The following is a 19,506-nucleotide window of genomic DNA, read 5'->3' as shown; positions in this document are numbered from 1 at the left end:
CGTTTGTTCCTAGATTTTTTTCTTGTCCATATATCTGATAGATAATATGTTCCCTATTCTTCTAATTTCCTTATGGAAATCCATTATGTATCCATTTTGATCTCATCTTTGTAAATGGTGTAAGATATTGCTCTATATCTATTTTCTTCTAGATTATTTTCTAGTTTTCCCAAATATTTTTAGCAAATGGTAAAATTTTATGCCCAAAACTTGAATCTTTAGCTTTGTCAAGGCCAAGGCTGCTATATATCAATCCATTTCATCCCCCTCTTTTAGGCACAGACTGCTGAAGAGTGAGAAGAGTCTGTGTCAGTTAATCCAACTGTTAGCTATGCATAATTAAGGTTCCCTGGTCATTTTTCAGTTAGATTGTACATTTATTTCCCACTCTCCATATGACTCTCAATCAAGGAGGGAAGGTCCCTTTAGTTGCCCCTGGTTGTTACCAGGGACAGGGAAAGGGCAGATAATGTACTCCTGCTTTGGTGAACTTCTTTGGTCATTAAAGTATGGCCACCTAGGAACCATCTGCTCATCAGTCCATTTGCTTGCCACATTGCTGATACACATGAAAGCAGCTGTTCTAAAAGTTTCCTTCTTTTGTTTATATTATCGTATAATAGACAAAAGCATGGTCAATATTCTTTCTTAGCACAATTTGATTTTCCCAACATCTTGCATTCCTATTTAAGTTCGTGATTTCAATGATAATTATCTAAATTGCTTAATCAATGCTGAGTAGCTAACATCTAAGTATATACAAAATCATTAATGTGATTTGTAGCCTTAGTGTCTGGATCATGGTAGGTGCCTATTAATACTTGTTATGAGAATATGGCATTTGCCAAGTCAAAGCTTTTTGTCAATCTTTCCTCCCATTTGTTAGAATTTAACCTTTATGACTTGTTCCTTGCTGTGGGAGAGATACTGTTGCAGAACTGTATAAATGTAACAAAAAAAGTAATATGGACAAATTGATAAAAAATGGGAAGTTTTATCAAAGGAAAGCAAGTTAAGGAAACTCTTGATGGCTTTAGAAGACCATTGTCATTGAGATGGTAATAATAGTAACTGGCATTTATGTAGCACTCTTAAATTTGCAAAATAATTTATATATATTCTATTTTGGACTAACAATAGCCTTGTGAAGTAGATATTCTCATCTTTCATGTGGGAAAATTCAGTCCTGGAGAGGAAAATTGAGCGACATGGCCTTGGTTACATAATAATTATTAGGGGTTGGGATTTGAAGCAAGGTCTTCCTAACTCCAAGTTCAGTAATCCATCCATTATGTCTAGTAGTTTCCTTCCTACAATTTCAAAATAAGAACTCCCTTACTCTTAGAGTCTTGTAATAAATTCTATGTTATTCATGGAAATAATTTAGAAGATGAACTATAAATAGTGATGGCAATAGAGTGATTTATAAATCCAATTAATTTCTTTTGTAGTCTAGCTTTGTGGTACCAATGATGGGGATTAATATATTTCTGCTTCAATATTTGACTATTTCACTGTATGGCCTCTCTAGGTACCATATAAAATGTTGGGGGTAGGGGCTTAGAGAAGGAGTTGAAGGAGTAGATAGAAATATGACTCGTTGCTATAGCAGGGAAAAAGGAAAAAAAAATTTAGACCAGGAGTATTAGTAGTAACTTGCTCAGGATTATGTAGTTTTAAGGTGGAAATGGTGAAATTTGAGCCTGAAGCTTCTTGATCACAAGTCTAATGGGCTAGCCACCATATTACACATTCTCCTCATGATTATTTTCATCTTATACCATCATCTTCCTCCTCCTCATCATCACTGACATTGCAGTTATTGTTCACCCCTTGATTTTATGGTACTATCTTCAGCAGTATGAGAATCATAAAGTCTTATGGACAGTTGCTAATGTTAGAGGACTTAGATTATTTTTTACATCTTTACATTTTTATTGATTACATATTTAATTTATCCATTTCTTTCTAGAGTAGTATATAGCTGCCTCATATAATAATTGGAATTTAACATATAATAAGGCAAGAGGAGAAATGTACATTCTTGATAATTAACATACTCAAGATATACCAATCCATCCGGCCAACTAACATCCATCCACTCATCCATTTATCTATCCATCATCAATCCACATCAACAAATATTGATTAACCTCCTTCCATGTGCCATACCTTAAAGGCAAAAATGGTCTCCAACATCAAGGAACTTACATTCTAATGGAGTCAACATGTATATAAGTGGACATTTATGAGATCTGTACAGGACAGATAAACTGAACTCAGAGAGAAAGACACTGGAAGTACTGTGAGTGGGAAATGCCTCTAGCAGAAGGCATGACTTGAGCTTAGTCTTTAAGGAAACTGGGATTCTGAATTGTACCGAAATATCCTTCTGTTCACCTTTACAAACCAAAGGGGGAGAAAATGGGGAAAGACCTCTCCAAAAATTCACAAAATGACAAGTATAACCTTTCTGTTTATTTCTGTAACTCCTATTTTCTGAAGACCAGAACGTTTGCATCTTATTTTCAGCAAATAAGATTTAATTCAAGACTAGCTTCAGGCCTGCTTCTATAAAAATTCCATTCCAGAGTTTTGAAAGTTTTCAGAAACATTCATAGCATGTTGCTCTTCTAGAAGAAACATACCCACACCCACACCCACATACACATACTTGCCATATATTATAGATTTTGGTAACTTTTTAGAAGTAGTCCTGTTTATTTGATATACAGTATGAAGTAGTATGTTAATTTGAAAATCATTAGCTTTTCCTACTGAGTCAATGACCACATTCAAAGCCGATTATATGCATGTTTCTTAAAAGTGTTAACTTGCTAATCTGTTGGTTACTTGATCCAGGCAAAATGCCATGATATTCCACATGAGCAAAATAGCATGGTTCTTAGAGATTTCATATAACTATTACCCACTGTGTTTTCCCATTTCCAAGTGTTGTATTTCTCTATTAAAGTCAATAAGCTGGAACTAACATTAGGATCAGCATAGTGATTTAAAATTAAATGGCAACTTAAAGTAAGTGAAAGCCCTTGCTACCTTTTAGGAACACACTACACTTTATTGCTATTATTTCATATAAACATTTTAGGTGCTCGTTGAAACAATAAAAGCAGAATGCATGGAGCATATTTACATTGTACATTATGCTCCTGCTCAACTTTTCTTAATCCCCACCCCATCCCTAAGAGAATGTAAGCTTCTTGAGGACAGAAACTATTATTTTATTTGTCTTTCATCCTCAGGACCCAGAATTGCACCTGGCACAATGTTTAATAAATGCTTATTAAACTGAATTATTTCTGAGTATTTCTTGGGCAGCCTAGTATAGTGGCTGGTGTCAGATTCAGACCTGGTGCATTAGGACTTGCTTAAGTGATATACATCATCTACATGACGCTAGGCTAGTCACTTATTCTCTTAGTGCCCTAAGCAACCATAATATTTTCGTAGCAGTTTCTTATCTACTCTGGCACACAGAGTTCCCTCACAGAGAGTTCCCCAAACTGGTGAAATCACAAGTGTTGATAACAACAAACAAACACAAAAGGAGAATTTTAATAAGGGGAGATGAATTTGGGAATGAGCTTAATATAGAGCTTGAGGACTCACTTTGGGGTGTTCAAGTTCTGTTCCTAATATATAGTAGTTATGTGACCAGGCAAGGCATTCAATATCTGAGAGTCCCAGGGATCTCTTTTAATACTGTAGCTACAGTGAGAGGCTAATAGGTAGCATAGTGGAGAAAGGGCCAGGTCTAGAGTTGGGAGGATCTGGGTTCAAATCTGGTCTCAGACATTTCCTAGCTGTGTGATCCTGGGAAAGTCACCTAACCCCAATTACCTAGCTCTAGCTGTAATTCTGACTTTAAATTGATACCTAAGACAAAAGTGAGTTGCTAAAACACAGTGTGCTAAAAAAATACTGTAGTTATGGTATAGATAGTTCCATTTACCCTTCAAGTCACTGGTCTAAACCAAAAAATATATACATACACATATGTCTGTGCATATATATGTATACAAATATATATGTATATATAATTTGGGGCAAGATTAGGAGTAAGATGGAAAAACAATATAAAGCCTGGATTAAGGGAGACAGGGTCTATTAGCAGTAGGAAGTGTGGAAGAGAGTCTAGATGGATGACAGGAGGAAACTTGTCCCAGAGACAGCTGTTTAGAGATGGAGATTATCTATCTAGGTCCAGCATTACTGGTGCCTAACTAATACCTTATTATGTAGCTTCTTTGCCAAATACACTAATCTCTAAATAATAAAAGAGGAAGAAGAAAATTGCAGGGTTGATATGCATGGAGTCATCTTTCTGGAGCAATTTTGTGAAAGAAAAAGTGATGAGGGTATAAAGAACATCTGGGACTTTGGTTTACCTTTCAGTTCCATTCGTGTTAGGATGCTTTATACCGTTGCCACAATATTACATAGTATAGACATAATTTTGCTACAGATGTAGCATAACAGTGCAGGGATATAGAGTCAGGAAAATCAATATTCATAGGATTATAGGTCAAAACCTAGGAAGGAACTTAAAAAAACACTTAGTACTCCTCATTTTATAGATGAGGAAACTGAGACCCAGTGAGCTTGAGACCCGTCTAAGGTCATACTGTTAGTGCCACAGTTTGAATTTGAGTTCAGATCCTCTGATTCCCCAAAGATGTGTACTTCCCACCCCCAATTCAGCCTCTGACATCTATGTGACTCTATAGGTAAGGACCTTTAATTACTTCAAGCACCTCCTGAAGACATATTTGCTAAGTCACAGAGAGTTTTGATCTGTGTTGATAGAGGAAGTTTACCCACTGTCTTCTCTATACTGTCAAAATCTCAGATTATTGTGTGAAGTACTGTACAACTTCTATATCACTTCCCAGAGTGCAAGAATGCCCCATTTTAAATAAAGACTCCCTGGGGGAATGGAGGGCAGAATGTTTTCATTTCAGAGTTCACATTCATTTCATATGTAGTTAGGATAGAATAAAGATGAGTGATTTAAGATGAATTGTCATAAATGTGGCTATTTACTTGAAAATTATAGATTTCCAAGTTGAAGCTTGTCATCCCAAACTGTGTTGACCTTTTCATCATGGCTGAAATCAGAAGATTCTTAAATTTTAAGAAAGCTCAAAATTTATTCAAGTTGTCCTTTTCAGACTTGGAATGCATTGGAATGCAATTAAATTCTACCCCACATTCATTGTATTCAGGAGAGTCCACCTCTTCCAAATAATGATGATAATTCAGTTAAAATTGACTTTACAAGGTAGGAAGTTGGTGCAGGATGATACATGTTGCATTTCTGAGATCACAAATAAGCTATAGAGTAGAGATTTGGACTTGCCCACATCCCAGTTCTTGCCTTAAGGACAACATTTTTCTTCCAAATTGAACTTTAGACTGTATGCAAGGTTGTCACCCTAATCTGAAACTCTCCATAAGGACTATTTTCTCATTTCACTTCAGGGCTACTTTGTAAGTAACTGTTTTCTTCCTTTAGTATGTTAGAATAGTCTGTGTTCCTTCAGGCTTGATTTTGTGTGTGTCTCTTTATGTATGTCTTTCTCTGTGTCTCTGTCTCTGTTTTCATCTGGTTCTCTGTTTCTATCTCTTTCTCTGGGCACTGCTAAGCCCCCTCAATTAGGGCAACCTCTTTCATCAGGAAATTGAACAACAATCAGTTCTTGAGTATTTGGAGGTTCCATATTTACTTCCTATCTTCCTACTTCATGACTATGTGGGATCTACCTTTAATTTGAGAGATAATGTCATAATGGAAACAGTGAAAATTCAAGTTACTGACTTTAGAGAGGTGGATAGTTCTGGATGAAGAAGTCAAAAGAGCTCAAGTCTACTCTCAACTACACCACTTACTGTGAGCATTTGTCTCATCCCTCTGGGTTTCATTTTCCTATCTATAAAATGAGGGCATAAGCTAGATATTTCCTAAATTTTCTTTCAATTTTAGCATTTTATGATTATATTCTATAATTTATCTGCTTATATTATTTATTAATTCTACTGAATTAATTGTAAGCTCCTTAAGTTCAAGAACTGTTATAATTATTTCTGTCCCTAGTATGTATGTCAGTACTTTGTAAGATAGCTTGCACGTAGTTAAAAATATTGGTTGAGAGAATGACTTTATGGTTCCATTTGCTACTAAAATGATAACATATGGAAAGCCAATTACCATATTCATTCAACAAAAACTTGATAATGAAATTGCAGTACTTCTACTCTGTATAGAGAACTTTTTGGCAATGGTCAATAGGTTACTTGACAAACAGAACCCCATTAAATAAATAGACTTTTTTTCAAGACAGTAAGAGATTAAATGATGTCTAGAATATTTTGGGGAAATCTACTTCAGTTTAAACCCCACAAATATTTTAAAATGATTTCTCTCAGTTGAAAATATAACTTCTTTTAAAATAACTCTAAAGATATGAGGTGAGCATTCTTCTGATTCCATTTAGGCATTACCACATAGATTTTCCAAGTCTTAGGCAGGGGAGAAAAAGAGAGAGAAAGAGAGAAAGGGGGGGAGGATATGGACAGAGAAATATCAAGAGTCAAGGACATGGAGTCAGAGACAAAGACATCGAGTGAGAGTCAGAGACAACAGATAGATACAGAAAAATGGAGGCACCAAATGACAAAGAGAGAGACACAAATAGTATGACATGGACAGATGGACTGATAGACAGACATAGACACAAGGGCAAAGAGACAACAGAGAGAGACAGTGAGGAAGAGACAGAAGGAGATAGAAAAGAGAAACAAGGATGAAGACACAAAGAAAGAGAGAGAAAACAGATAGACATAGAAAAATACTGACCAAAAGAAAGAAACAGAGACAGGTTGAAAGACATAGATGCAGAGATAAGAATAGGCAGACAAAAAGACAGGTTCCCAGTTTCCTTTCTGTATGTGAAAAACATTTCTACCAATGGTTCAACAAAGAGTAAGTAAAAACCAGATAAGAACTCAGGTTCTGTCCTTCAGGAGAAAAGAGTGATAGGTGAAGAAGGCATTGCCTTCTGCATTGCTATTTATTATTTAATGAAAAACCTTTTTCTCCTTTGCCCAAGAGAAAAGAGAAAAAGATTAATCAACCAACAACAATAGCAACAACAAATAAGCACAGTTCTTCAGAAGATCTGTGTTCTTAAAACTCAATGAGTACTTCTAATTTTCTTTTTTATGACATATAGGGTCACATTTATGCACATTTAGGTCTAAAAGTTACCTTAGAAAGTTTATAGTTCAACTTTCCACCTTTTACAAACTAACTCAGCACCAAAGAGGCCAACTGAGTTGGAACTCAGGTCTGACAATTACAAACCCCACATTGGGTCTAGACTTGTTTGACTCTTTCTCTTGATAAACAGAGACTGGGTTAGTTAGTCTTCTAACTGCTATCTCCTGCATTCCAGATACTGCCAGATTTGAAGTTCATTGGAAATGATTTTTTTCCAAGTTTTGGAAATAGGAAGCTTATGTCCTATTCAAAACAAAAAGTTGCCTCTTTGAATATGACTCATTGGAGCTCATTATTGTGGTTAGGTACCATACTTATTACAAACAGCTACTGCGTAACTGGAGGCCAGTTGACAATTATAATATCACCAAGAATAGCTCAGTAGTCAAGTTCCTAATAGCAGTTGAGACTATATTTTCTTCCTCTTTTTTTCACCAAAGCAATAATAAAAGATATTTAATAAGATATTCCATTTACTACTCTTCAAGCCTCACAATACCCCAAACAACTGGACTCATTATTTAATAAATGAACAAACTTAGACAGAAGTAAGTGATCATTAACATATTCATAGGTCTCTTGGTCTAGAGTGGCTACATAATACCTTTTAGCTCAATATTTATCATTTTTACCCTGTAAACAAAAAAAAAAGACCTTAGCAAAATTCCTATCATTTTCTCTCTTGCCATCTCCTGAAAACATTTGATATGTGATGTCATTATTATGAATTATGATTCCCTGTAAGAGAATAATCGTGTTTTTTAAAGCTGCATATATTTTGTATATGTCTATGTCTATGTGTAATGTGTGTGCATATATGTATAGTAGATGAAACACACATCCTATAAAAGATAGCCAATCCTTTCCATCAATTTTGTTTAATTTGGTTCTATGTTGATTAAAGTTGTTTTTTATGTTAGCAAAGATACTATATATTTCAATAGAGTCATACATCTGGGGTGCTGGTGTCATGTATACATTGGAGCAACAGAATCTTCTAATTAGAATCTGAAGCTGCTTTCAGTTTCTTTTGGTAATCCACAATACGTGGATGAATGACATTAAATTGATTTTTTTCATGGAGACATGAATATTAACCATGCCATTCCCCTCTGGCCATGAAGTATTTTATTTCAGGTCCTATGACACAACACAGTGATGTAGCACGTTGTAGCATGTAATCTTGAAACAATATATTTTATCATTTTAAAAAATGGTCTGCAAAGTGTTTTTCTTTTGGCCCAAGTGGTAGGGTGATGTCATATTCCAAGAATGTTTCTTTTGTACCCCCAACACAAATTGAACTCAGAAAAAATGTTATCAGCCATTCACAAAGAAATTTAGTTGTATGTTTTACATGGCATAAAAGGGGAAACACTAAAAATTCTGGTTAAATCTATTAAGCCAAGTTTCCTCAATTTTGGTCAGTTGCCAATATACTCCATGATAAGTGCTTCCAAAGTTAATAGTGAAGGAGATTAAAAATTGGTGTCCATTACAGGTCTGTGAAAAGTGATTTCTCTACTTTAAGACTGAACAGCTGAACTGAATAAAGTCTTCGACCTTCCTTTCCTTCCTTTCTTCTTTTTTTTTCTTTGTTTCTTCCTTTTTCATTTAGCTGTAATTGCAGTTTTGGCACATGGACCCTATCCTCTTTCTGTTGGTGGCTTGGCACCAATTCTTGGTCAAAGAACAGAGTGAAGACTCCCAAAGAGAGCAGATCTTCTGTTAGACCCCACAGCATACCCTGGGAAAAGGGGTAGAAATAAACCTCTTGGACAGAATTTTCAATACCAAAAATTATGTTCAAATACATGAAAAAAAGATTCTGGAATTTCACTTCTTAAAATCCTGTTAGTGACAAAATTGGAATAAGCAGTAAGAAAACTGTTACTACTTTTGAACTCCTTCCTACTACATTGTGTTAAGCCTATATAGATAGATAGATAGATAGATATAGATATAGTGTGTGTGTGTTTATTTCCTTAGAATATCAAGGTAGAGGAAAAGTGGTATAAGGAATAGAGTACTGGACTTAGATTCAGGTTGACTAAGGTTTGAGTCACACCAAAAACTTTTGGTAAGTCACTTAATTTCCTTGAGCCTCAGTTTCTTTTTCTATAAAATGGGAAAAATAGTATCTCTCCCTTATTGAGCTATTGTGAGTATTAAGTGAGCTATGTCTGTAAAATACTTCTGCTAATCTAGATAATTTGTATACTTTTATGAATATTCATCCATTTTACATAGATTATCAGATTTATTTGCATATAATTGGGCAAAATAACTCCCAATATTTGCTTTAATGTTAGCTTCATTGGCACTAAATTTACCCTTTTTGCTTTTGATTTTGGCAATTTGGTTTTCTTTCTTTTCTTAATCAAATTAAACAATGGTATATCTATTTTAGTTTTACTATATTTTTCATAAAACTGGCTCCTAGTTTTATTTGTTAGTTCAATGTTTTTCTTATTTTCAATTATAATAATATATCCTTTCATTTTCAGGATCTCCAAATTGGTGTTTAATTGAGGATTAATAATTTTGTTGTTTTTTGAGCTTGTTTTTGGTTGAGTGAGGGTTAAAATAGGGATTTTGACAAAATAAGAGAGCAGCTTTTAATAATTTAAGTTTTAATGAGAGTATAGTACAGATGTAAATTAACATTATCCCTAGAGAAAAGAAAACTTCTAGCAGCGTTTTAACAATTAACAATTTTAATTAAAATAGACATAGTAAAAGAATATAGTAAAGGAGAGAAAGATAGAAAAGAGGAAAGAGAGATTACTAATCTTATGCCCTATAAATATACCTAAAAATTCCTAATAATACCTAAAATTCCTAATAACTATCTCTAACAGTCTTCTGAGGACAGCTTCTTCTTGCCTGGCAAACACCAGTCCTATCTAACCTACACTATCTATCAATGATTCACTAACTACCCAACTCCCTAAAATAATAGATAGCTACCACTCACTCATTCCTTCAATTAATTTTCTATAGCAGTTCAACTGTCAGTAATCAACTGACAGCAGATCCTTGCCTATGAGATAAACCTCTTGCTCTCTAGAGATCCCAAAGGCATAAAGTCCTTTAAAAGTTAAAGCCAAAAGCCCTCTCAGTAAGCTCAGACCTGCCTTCATATTCCAGCAACTAAACACCAGCCCACAATACAAGCAACCAACCCCCAATGACCAATTTATGCCCAGAAGCCAACTTGCCCACAATTGCCAGCCCTAACTGTCAGCAATTTACTTCCCAATTGTCAGCAACTGGCTCTCCTAACTGTCAGCAACTGACAGGCTGAAACTGATGCTCACTCAGCAGCCCCCCCCCCCCACCAACTTTCTGTCATTGTGGGCTGGTTAATCCCTACACATCTCTATGGTAAAGAGGACCTCCAGGTTCGTCATTGAATTAAAGAAATTAAAGAATTCCTTTTTACAATTGCATGCCTAATTCATTGATCTTCTTTGTCACTATTTTATTGATGTAAGCATTTAGATATTTAAATTTTCCACTAAGTACTGCTTTGACTGCATCTCATAAATTTTGTCATATTATCTAATTTCTGTTATTCTCTTTAATGAAATTATTGATCATATGGTTTTTCCTTTGACCCATTCATTCTTTAGGATTGCATTATTTGGTTTCCAATTAATTTTTTTTTTAAACCCTTACCTTCCGTCTTGGAGTCAATACTGTGTATTGGCTCCAAGGCAGAAAAGTGGTAAGGGCTAGGCAATGGGGGTCAAGTGACTTACCCAGGGTCACACAGCTAGGAAGTGGCTGAGGCCGGATTTGAACCTAGGAACTCCCATCTCTAGGCCTGGTTCTCAATCCACTGAGCTACCCAGCTGCCCCCCCCAATTAATTTTTAATCTATGTTTCCATGACCTTTTAATGATTTTTTTGTTTTATCGTATTGTTACCTGAAACACATGCATTTACTATTTTTGCTTTTCTACATTTGGCTGTGAGATTTTTAATGCCCAATACATGGTCAATTTTTGTGAAAGTGCCATGTATGCCTGGAAAAATGCTATGCCATTTTCTCTTCCCATTCATATTTTTGAAGGGGTCTTTTATAACTAACTAGTCTAAAGTCTGTTTACCTCCTTAACTTCTTTATTTTATAGTTAGATTTAACCAGTTTTTTTTTTTTGGTGGGGAAAATTGAGTTCCCATACTATTATGATTTTATTGTCTATTTTCTTCTGTAACTCATTTAACATTTCCTTTAAGAATTTGATGCCCTCCCCTTGGTGCAAATATGTTTAGTATTGATATTACTTCATTGTCTATATCTTTTACCATAATGCAATTTTCTTATATATCTCTTTTAAGTAGATTTATTTTTGCTTTTGCTTTGTGTAACATAATTCATTGCTAGCCTTGTGTGTGTGTGTGTGTGTTTTTGCTTAGCTTATTTCAGCTGAAGCATAATAAATTCTGTCCCAGACCTTTATTTTACCCTGTAAGTTTTTTTTCTCTTTTAGGCATGTTTCTTGTGAACAACATATTGTTAGATTCTATTTTTTAATTAATTATACTATCTACTTCTATTCATCCCATTCATAGTTATGATTAATGTAGATTGCCCTTCATTCTAATTTCCTTGTTTATCTTTTTTCCATCTTTTAAAACTATCCCTCTTCAAAATTCCATTTTGCTTCTGACTACAATTTTCCTTAATCTGCCCTCCCTTCTCTCAGTCACTTCTCCAACTTCTCTTATTCCTTCCCTCTCCTACTTCCCCATAAGGTAATATAGGTTACTATACCCAGCTGAGTGTGCACATTAGTCCTTCTAGTTATGATGTAGGCAAGTTTTAATCATTGCCCATCCTTACATTTCCCTATCCACTATGAAAGTTTTTCCTTTTTATCTCTTTTATATGAGATAACTTTCCAAATTCTACTTCTCTTTTCCCCTTCTCTCAATGTATCCCTCTTTCTCACTCCTTAATTTTATTTTTTTGAAACCATCCCAAGATAGTGAATTCATGCTAATGCCCTCTGTATATGTGTCCTCTCTCTACCTTCCATAATAATTATAATGCTTTCTATATAGGAATGTAAACAGTTTAATCTTATTGAAACACTTATGATTTTCTCAAATCTACCTTTTATGCTTCTTTTGAGTTTTGAATTTGAAAATCACATTCTCAATTCAACTTTGGTATTTTTTTATCAGGAACATTTGGAAATCTTCTATTCAATTAAATTTCCAGTTACTGCCCTTCAAACCCTGAAGAATTCACTCAGTTTTGCTAGATAGATTATTTTTGGTTGTAATCCTAGATTCTTTTGCTTCCCCTGAATATGATATTCCAAGCCCTATGATCCTTCAATGTAGAAACTGTTAAATCTTGTGTTGTCCTGACCATTGCTCCACAATATACGAATTATTCCTTTCTGACTTCCTATATTTTCTCCTTGATTTGGGAGCTCCAGAATTTACTTGTAACATTCCTGAGATTTTTCATTTTAGGATGTCTCACAGCAAGTGATTGATGGATTCTTTCCATTTCTTTTTTACCCTCTGATTCTTGGATATTAGGGCAATTTTCCTTGATAATTTCTTAAAATAGGATATCTAAGTTCCTTTATTTATCTTGGCTTTCTGGTAACCCAATAATAATTAAATTATCTCTCCTTGATCTATTTTTTTCAAGTCAGATATTTTTCCAATGAGATATTTCATGTTCTCTTCAATTTTTTATTTTGTTTTCTTGTTTTTTGATAACTTGTGCAATTATTTCACTTCCCTAATTCTAATTTTAATAAGTTATTTTCTTCATTGAGCTTTTATTTCTCCTTTTCCATTTGGCCAATTCTGCCCTTTAAAGAGCTCTTTTCTTTAGTGAATTTTTGACTCACTTTTCCCATTTGGCTAATTCTCTTTTTTAAGAAATTCTTTTCACTGTATCCTTTTTACCATTTGGCTAATTCTGTTTTTAAGATGTTTTCTTCTGTATTTTTATGCCTCTTTCACCAAGCTGTTGGTTCTCTTTTCAAAATTTTCTTGCATCATTTTCATTTCCTTTCCCATTTTTTCTACCTCTTATTTAATTTTAAATCTCCCATTTTCTGTTCTTCAAGGTATTCTTTTCAGGGCCTTATTTCTAATTCACATTTTTCTTTGAGAATTTACTTACAGATGTCTTACATTTTTTTTGTCTCTTTCTGAGTCTGTGTCTTGATCTAACCAGTCACCATAGTAATACTTTCTATGGTCGAATTCTTTTTTGTTTTTGCTAATTTTCCTAGCCTATTTCTTGACTTTTAACTTTATATTAACATTGGGCTCTATTCTTGGGCTGGAGGGAGCACTGTCCCAAGTTTCATGATATGTACTACTATTTTCAGAGCTAGTTTGGGTGAATCTGTAAATTTTTAGTTCTTCTAAGGTATTTTGATTTCTGGAGAGATGTGGTCTTTACTCTCCTGACATGTGCTCTTGACTGTGAGTGACCACAATCAACTTCTCTGCTCTTTAACTATGACCAGAGGCCCTGCTGCCCTGCAGCCATAAGTGCTATTATACCTTATATCTCTGGCCTCTTTTCCCTGAGACTGCAACCTGGAGCTATGTATGGGAAAGGAATTAAGGTCCTATATCCAGTTCCAACAGAGGATCCCCAATAAACTTGTATCCAGTTGTCTTACTCCATTACCATCTGTGGGCTGAGAGTTTCTGAAGCTGCTGCTGTTGTTGATACAGATACTTACAATGTCTGTTGTTGATTTGCCAAAGCTTGACCTGTAACTGTACCAACCACCACCATAGGGAGACAGATCTTTTCAGCTAGCCTTCTATATTGTATTGAGAAGGAAAATTGTTTCACTCTGATCTTTTGTTGATTTTGGTGCTCCAGAATTTTATTTCAGGTATTATTTTAAAGTTGTTTGGAGGAGAATTTTGAAAGCCTCAAATGAGTTCCTGCCTTTTCTCTGCCATCTTGTATCTACCTCCTTAAGTTTCTTTTTTTTTAAGGAGTTCTTTTATTTAGAAAGATTTTAACCAATCCAGTTTTTTAAAGGTATGATTTTGTGCCTCTTTTAGCAAGCTATTAATTATTTTTTTCATAATTTTCTTACACTTCTCTCATTTCTGAATTTATCCTTTACCACTCTAAAAACATTTTTATTACTTCTGTAGTGATTTTAAAGATCCTTGTTGCATTAGTATCCAAATTACATTTTTCTTTGAGGCTTCACTTGTTTTTTTTTTTTATCTCAATATATATACTTTATTTTTGTAGTCTATTAAATGACTGAAAAACCATTTCCTGGGAAGAAAGCACATCAATTGCTCTTCTAGAACAGTAATAAATGAATGTAGCCATCTGGAAACGAATCATTGTAGTAATAGCAATTTTGGAGTCAAAAGAGAAGGTTATTAACTTCATTTCACAAATATGGAGTCCAACCAAGGTACATCTGGCACAAGGTTTCATCAGTTTCTTGAATGAGGTTGTATACATGTCCTGCAATAGATAGGAGTAGCCTTGTTACCCTATTCCTAGCTTTGATTACACTTTGTAGTAATTGCTCAATGTCAAGAACATGATGAACCCTGGCCTTTTCATTGACAACTTCCCATTTCATTCAATGGTGCTTTTGAATTCCCTTTTACTGGTTTACTCCACTCCACAAGTGGATCATGAATAAAAGTCATTAAGACACTCATTAATACACAGTATTGATTTTAAGACAGAAGCTAAGGGTTTAAAAAAAAGCAATTTATCTCTGTCTTATGATGTGAAAATCAAAAGAGCTACTCTTGTTAAGTATGAACCAGAGTTCTTAGTTTTTTCCATATGTTCCATGTGATTCCCAATTTGTTAAACTTCAAAAATGCAAAAGTCATATGCAGATGAACTTATGCCTTCTAGCCATTGTTGCCTCCATTGCTATTTCTGCCTTCAAAAAGGGCTGTACATTTAATTGAGGGATATATCCTTCTCTTTCAGGGCCTCAGAGACATCTAAAGAAGTGTTTTCTTCAACTTGATTTATCAATTTCCTTACATAAATATTTTTCTTCCCTTTCTTGCCACAACCTGAAATTGCTCTATCCCTGAGTTTGCAAAGCCATGGCACAGGTGCCCTGGTGTGGGGGTGGGGAGGAATGCTCCATTCCCCCTCTCTACAGTGCTCAAGGACATTTTCACATGCTCCATCCTTCTGCCCAGCAATCGAATGCAAGCACTTCCTCCCTCTACTTTCTGGGGTAATAGTGGGGAGTTCAAAGTAAGCTTGAAAGTACCATTTGGGGACATGATTTCAAAAACATTCGCCAATGCTTCTCTATCCCAACTGCCATCCTTAAACGACAAGTTCTCTTCCTCCATTAAAATCTTCCCTGATCTCTGCTGGTATCCGTGACTCTTCTCAAACCTCACACAGCACTATTTGTTGTTGGATTAACACTTATAATTACTATTACATATTGTTGTTGATGTCTTAGCCCTCCCTTTGTTACCTTCTGCTCCTCTTCAGTTCCAGGTACCATTTTATCAATCAATTTCCCTGACTCTATGGTTCTTCTATGATCAAAGCTAAAACTTGGGTCCAACAGGGTTGATCCCGCAGGGAACAGAAGGGAGAGTGAATTATTCATGCAAACTTCCCAAAGGATTTGAGAAGACTACTTAGATAAAAGATGATTTTCTATCTTCACTTATTAAAAGCATACTACTATACATTTCTCCTTGTTTTGAGGTGGTAGGGGTGAGATTTTTGCTGAGACCTTCTATCACCTTTCTGCAAATCATCCACAAACATACTTTAAGTCAACTGACTTTTATGTTGAACATTTCTCAATGTTTTTATTATTTTAACTCTATCTTTTTATGAACTATTCAGGCTATAATTCACCATATATGAAAAAGAAAGAATCATATATATATATATATATATATATATATATACCTAAAAGTCTTCAAGTTATATAATTTAATCAATTATAAACAAAAATATATATGACATATAAAAAGCTCATGTAGGAATCCAAAGGGAGTACTGTAGTGCTCAGTGAAACAAGAAATTCCTAGTTTTGAAAAAAAATCCTGGGAGAAATAGCCAGGATACTGTTGTTGTTTTTTTTAATATGATTTCTGTACTCCATTGCTTACATTCCATCACCACATCAAGCAAAGATAAATAAAAGGTTAAAAATCCTCAAATAGGAAAACTTTCTTGAACCAAGATATTTTCTAACCCTAAATTCTACCAACCTCTTAAAAATGAGTTTCATAAGAAAATAACTATTATGGGTGCTGAAAATTGCCATTTTACCTAAAGTAATTTTAAAAACAAAGGCTAAAAAGAAATGATAACTGAAGGGATATCCATCAATTAGGGAATTGCTGAACAAGTTGTGGTATATGCTTATGATGGAATACCATTGTGCCATAAGAAATGACCAACAAGATGATCACAAAAAACCTGGAAATACTTATATGAAGTGATACAAAGTAAAGTGAGCAGAACCATAAGAATTAGTAAATTTTAATAACAATGTCTGATGATCAACTGTGAATGGCATAATTATTATTAATGAGGCAAGAATCCTAGACAACTTATCACAAAAGAGACTCATCACAGTAAAAAATCTATCCACTGCTATAGAAGGAGCAGATAGAGTTTGAATGCAAATTCAAACATACCATTCTTTTCTTTATTTCCTTCATGAATTTTTATCTAGTGTAAGCAAGATTTGTCTCTTCTTTCACATGATGAAAATAGAAATATGTATTATTATATGATTATATATGTACAATATACATTTTATCTACCTTCTCAGGGAGAAGACAAGGGTGAGAAAAGGAAGAGAATATGAATTGCAAAATAAAGGAAAATTAATATTCAGAAATTGTATTCATATGTAATCTAGGAAAAAATTTATTTAGAAAAAAAGAAAACTAAGACTAAAGCTCTTTATTGGCAGCTTTTTAAGTTTGCAAAGCAACTCTCCAGGAGCACTTGAGTATGAGGGTCACATGGAATATAATGAAGACCCACTGAAGGCAATACATCTAAAAGGCAGGCATCATAAGTAAAAAATGAACATGAGTATTAGAAATTCTAAAGCAATTTCTAAGGAAGCTCATAATTTCTTATTAGATTATTTTAGGAAATCCTAATTAATAAAAGGCTGGTATAATAGCCTTCATCCTGTTATACAAACACAATCATTGGTATATAATGATCTTTAATAAGGTAATAATTCATCAGTCAATCACAATATAAAAATAAAAAACGAATCTTCAGTAATCATTACATATTCATTTCCAAAACTTCAACTATGTATGCAGCTGAGGGATGGTCTTTAGGATTCTCATTAGTGCAAACAGAAAACAGTTCAATTACTTTTTGATATGATTCATCCAATTCTTCCATATTAATGGCTGGCCTTGTTCCCATTGCTTCATAGTATGCTTCATCATCAAACATGCTCTCATCAAAAGTTTTGTCTTCATCATCCTCATCCTCTGGAAGATTAACATGTGGAATGGTTAGGGTCAACATCTCCCAAAGAGTTAGGCCAAAGGCAAATATGTCAGCTTTATTAGTAATGATACCACATTCTTCCAGAGCTTCCTTTGGTTTCCAGGGTTCTGTGCCAATGTAATGTGCCTCAGGGTCACTCACAGTCATGTTTTCATCCAGTGGCAGTGAGACTCCTATGTCACAGATTTTAATTGCTTCAAAATCACCTTTAATTACAACATTTGAAGACTTTATATCTCCATGTAGGAGCTTCTTTTCTTGGTGCAGATACTTTAACCCCCTTGCCATGTGCAAAGAAAGCAACCTTCAAAATTATAGCAGCTGGGAAAGGAGAATGGCAGTTGGTATTTCTTTCCTCAATTAAGTCATTAAGAGACTTTTCTCCTCCATACTCCATAGCAAGACACATTCTTCCATCCTGGGCTTAAGCAAATGCCCGATAACCTACGATGTTTGGATGCTGAAGGTCTTTCAAAATCTTAGCTTCATCATTTAGTCTCTTTTGATATATACTTTGATAATGATCATTACATTTGGAATTAATCTTTTTCACTGCCCAAGGAGAACGAGACAAGCCTTTGGGAGACCTTTTCATAAGGTAAACATTTACTCCAGTGCCATAGCCAAGCTTTTTCATAAATGGAGAAGCTGGAATAGCTACAGATGATGGAGTTAAGCATGATGAGGATTTCTACTTCTCAGGTAATTTGCTAGGTGTCTTCAAGGGATTTGGTCCTTCCATTATTTAAAAAACAAAACAAAACAAAACACAGCACACCCTAGGTTTTGAACAGGAACAAGTCTGCGGAAGCATCGGAACAATCCTCCCTGGCTACCGTAGTCAACTACAGCCATTGAGATCTGAGGCTTCACTTGTAACTGTTTTGACATTGACATTCTTTTCTACCCATATTTTATGCCCCCTATAACTATTTCTAGGGCCCCATCAGTATAATGTCCCTGCTAAATCCTTAGTTTGAGGATTTCACATAAGTTATCTCAGCAAGATAAACCGATTTCCACAAAATATATAGATAATATTCTCTAGATATTATATTTAAATCAACCAATCAACCAACCAACCAACAAGCATTTATTATAGGCCACTTATGTGTGAGGAACTTAAGGTACTATATGAGGAATTATTTTCCATGAATATGAGCAATTCAAAGATGGGAATATTTGTATAAACATACCGTGTAGGAAAAAAAACAAACACAACAATATACACAATGACGATAATAACTTTTTCCCATTAAAATGCTAAAATGCTGCCAAATTCAGATTAATTGCAATAATCTTTGTAGATAAGATTAGATTATATAGAGCATTTATTTAATTCTCTTGCAAATAGTTTCAGATAGTGTTACCTTTTTAGTTGGATTTTCTTGAATTTTTATTGCTATTATTATAAGGAAAATTATAATACTTCATGAAGGTAGGATATTGGGATTCCATTCCAAATTTTTTTCAAAGTATAAAGTTTTTAATCTGGAAAATCAATGAAAGGAAAACAGTGAATAAAAATGATAATAGCTAACATCACTATTTTGTAATTTTTTTGGACTATGGTGAACATAAACTTTAGAAAAAATTTTAAATTTATTTTTACTATTTTTAATTATTAATATTGATTATTTACTTTTAACATTCTTTTCTTTTAAAATTTTGGGTTCCAAATTCTCTC

The 19,506-nt window shown here is 34.3% G+C and overlaps 1 pseudogene; it reads right to left on the bottom strand.

Annotated features, from left to right (window-relative positions):
- Positions 1-17,585: 17,585 nt before the first annotated feature.
- Positions 17,586-18,665, bottom strand: LOC100018840 (lymphokine-activated killer T-cell-originated protein kinase-like; annotated as a pseudogene).
- Between the last annotated feature and the right edge of the window lie 841 nt (positions 18,666-19,506).

Source organism: Monodelphis domestica, chromosome 2 (assembly GCF_027887165.1).
Source record: "Monodelphis domestica isolate mMonDom1 chromosome 2, mMonDom1.pri, whole genome shotgun sequence".
Classification (NCBI taxonomy): Eukaryota; Metazoa; Chordata; class Mammalia; order Didelphimorphia; family Didelphidae; genus Monodelphis; species Monodelphis domestica.
The sequence above is the reverse complement of the archived record's forward strand: the minus strand, read 5'-3'. Positions and strand labels throughout refer to the sequence as shown.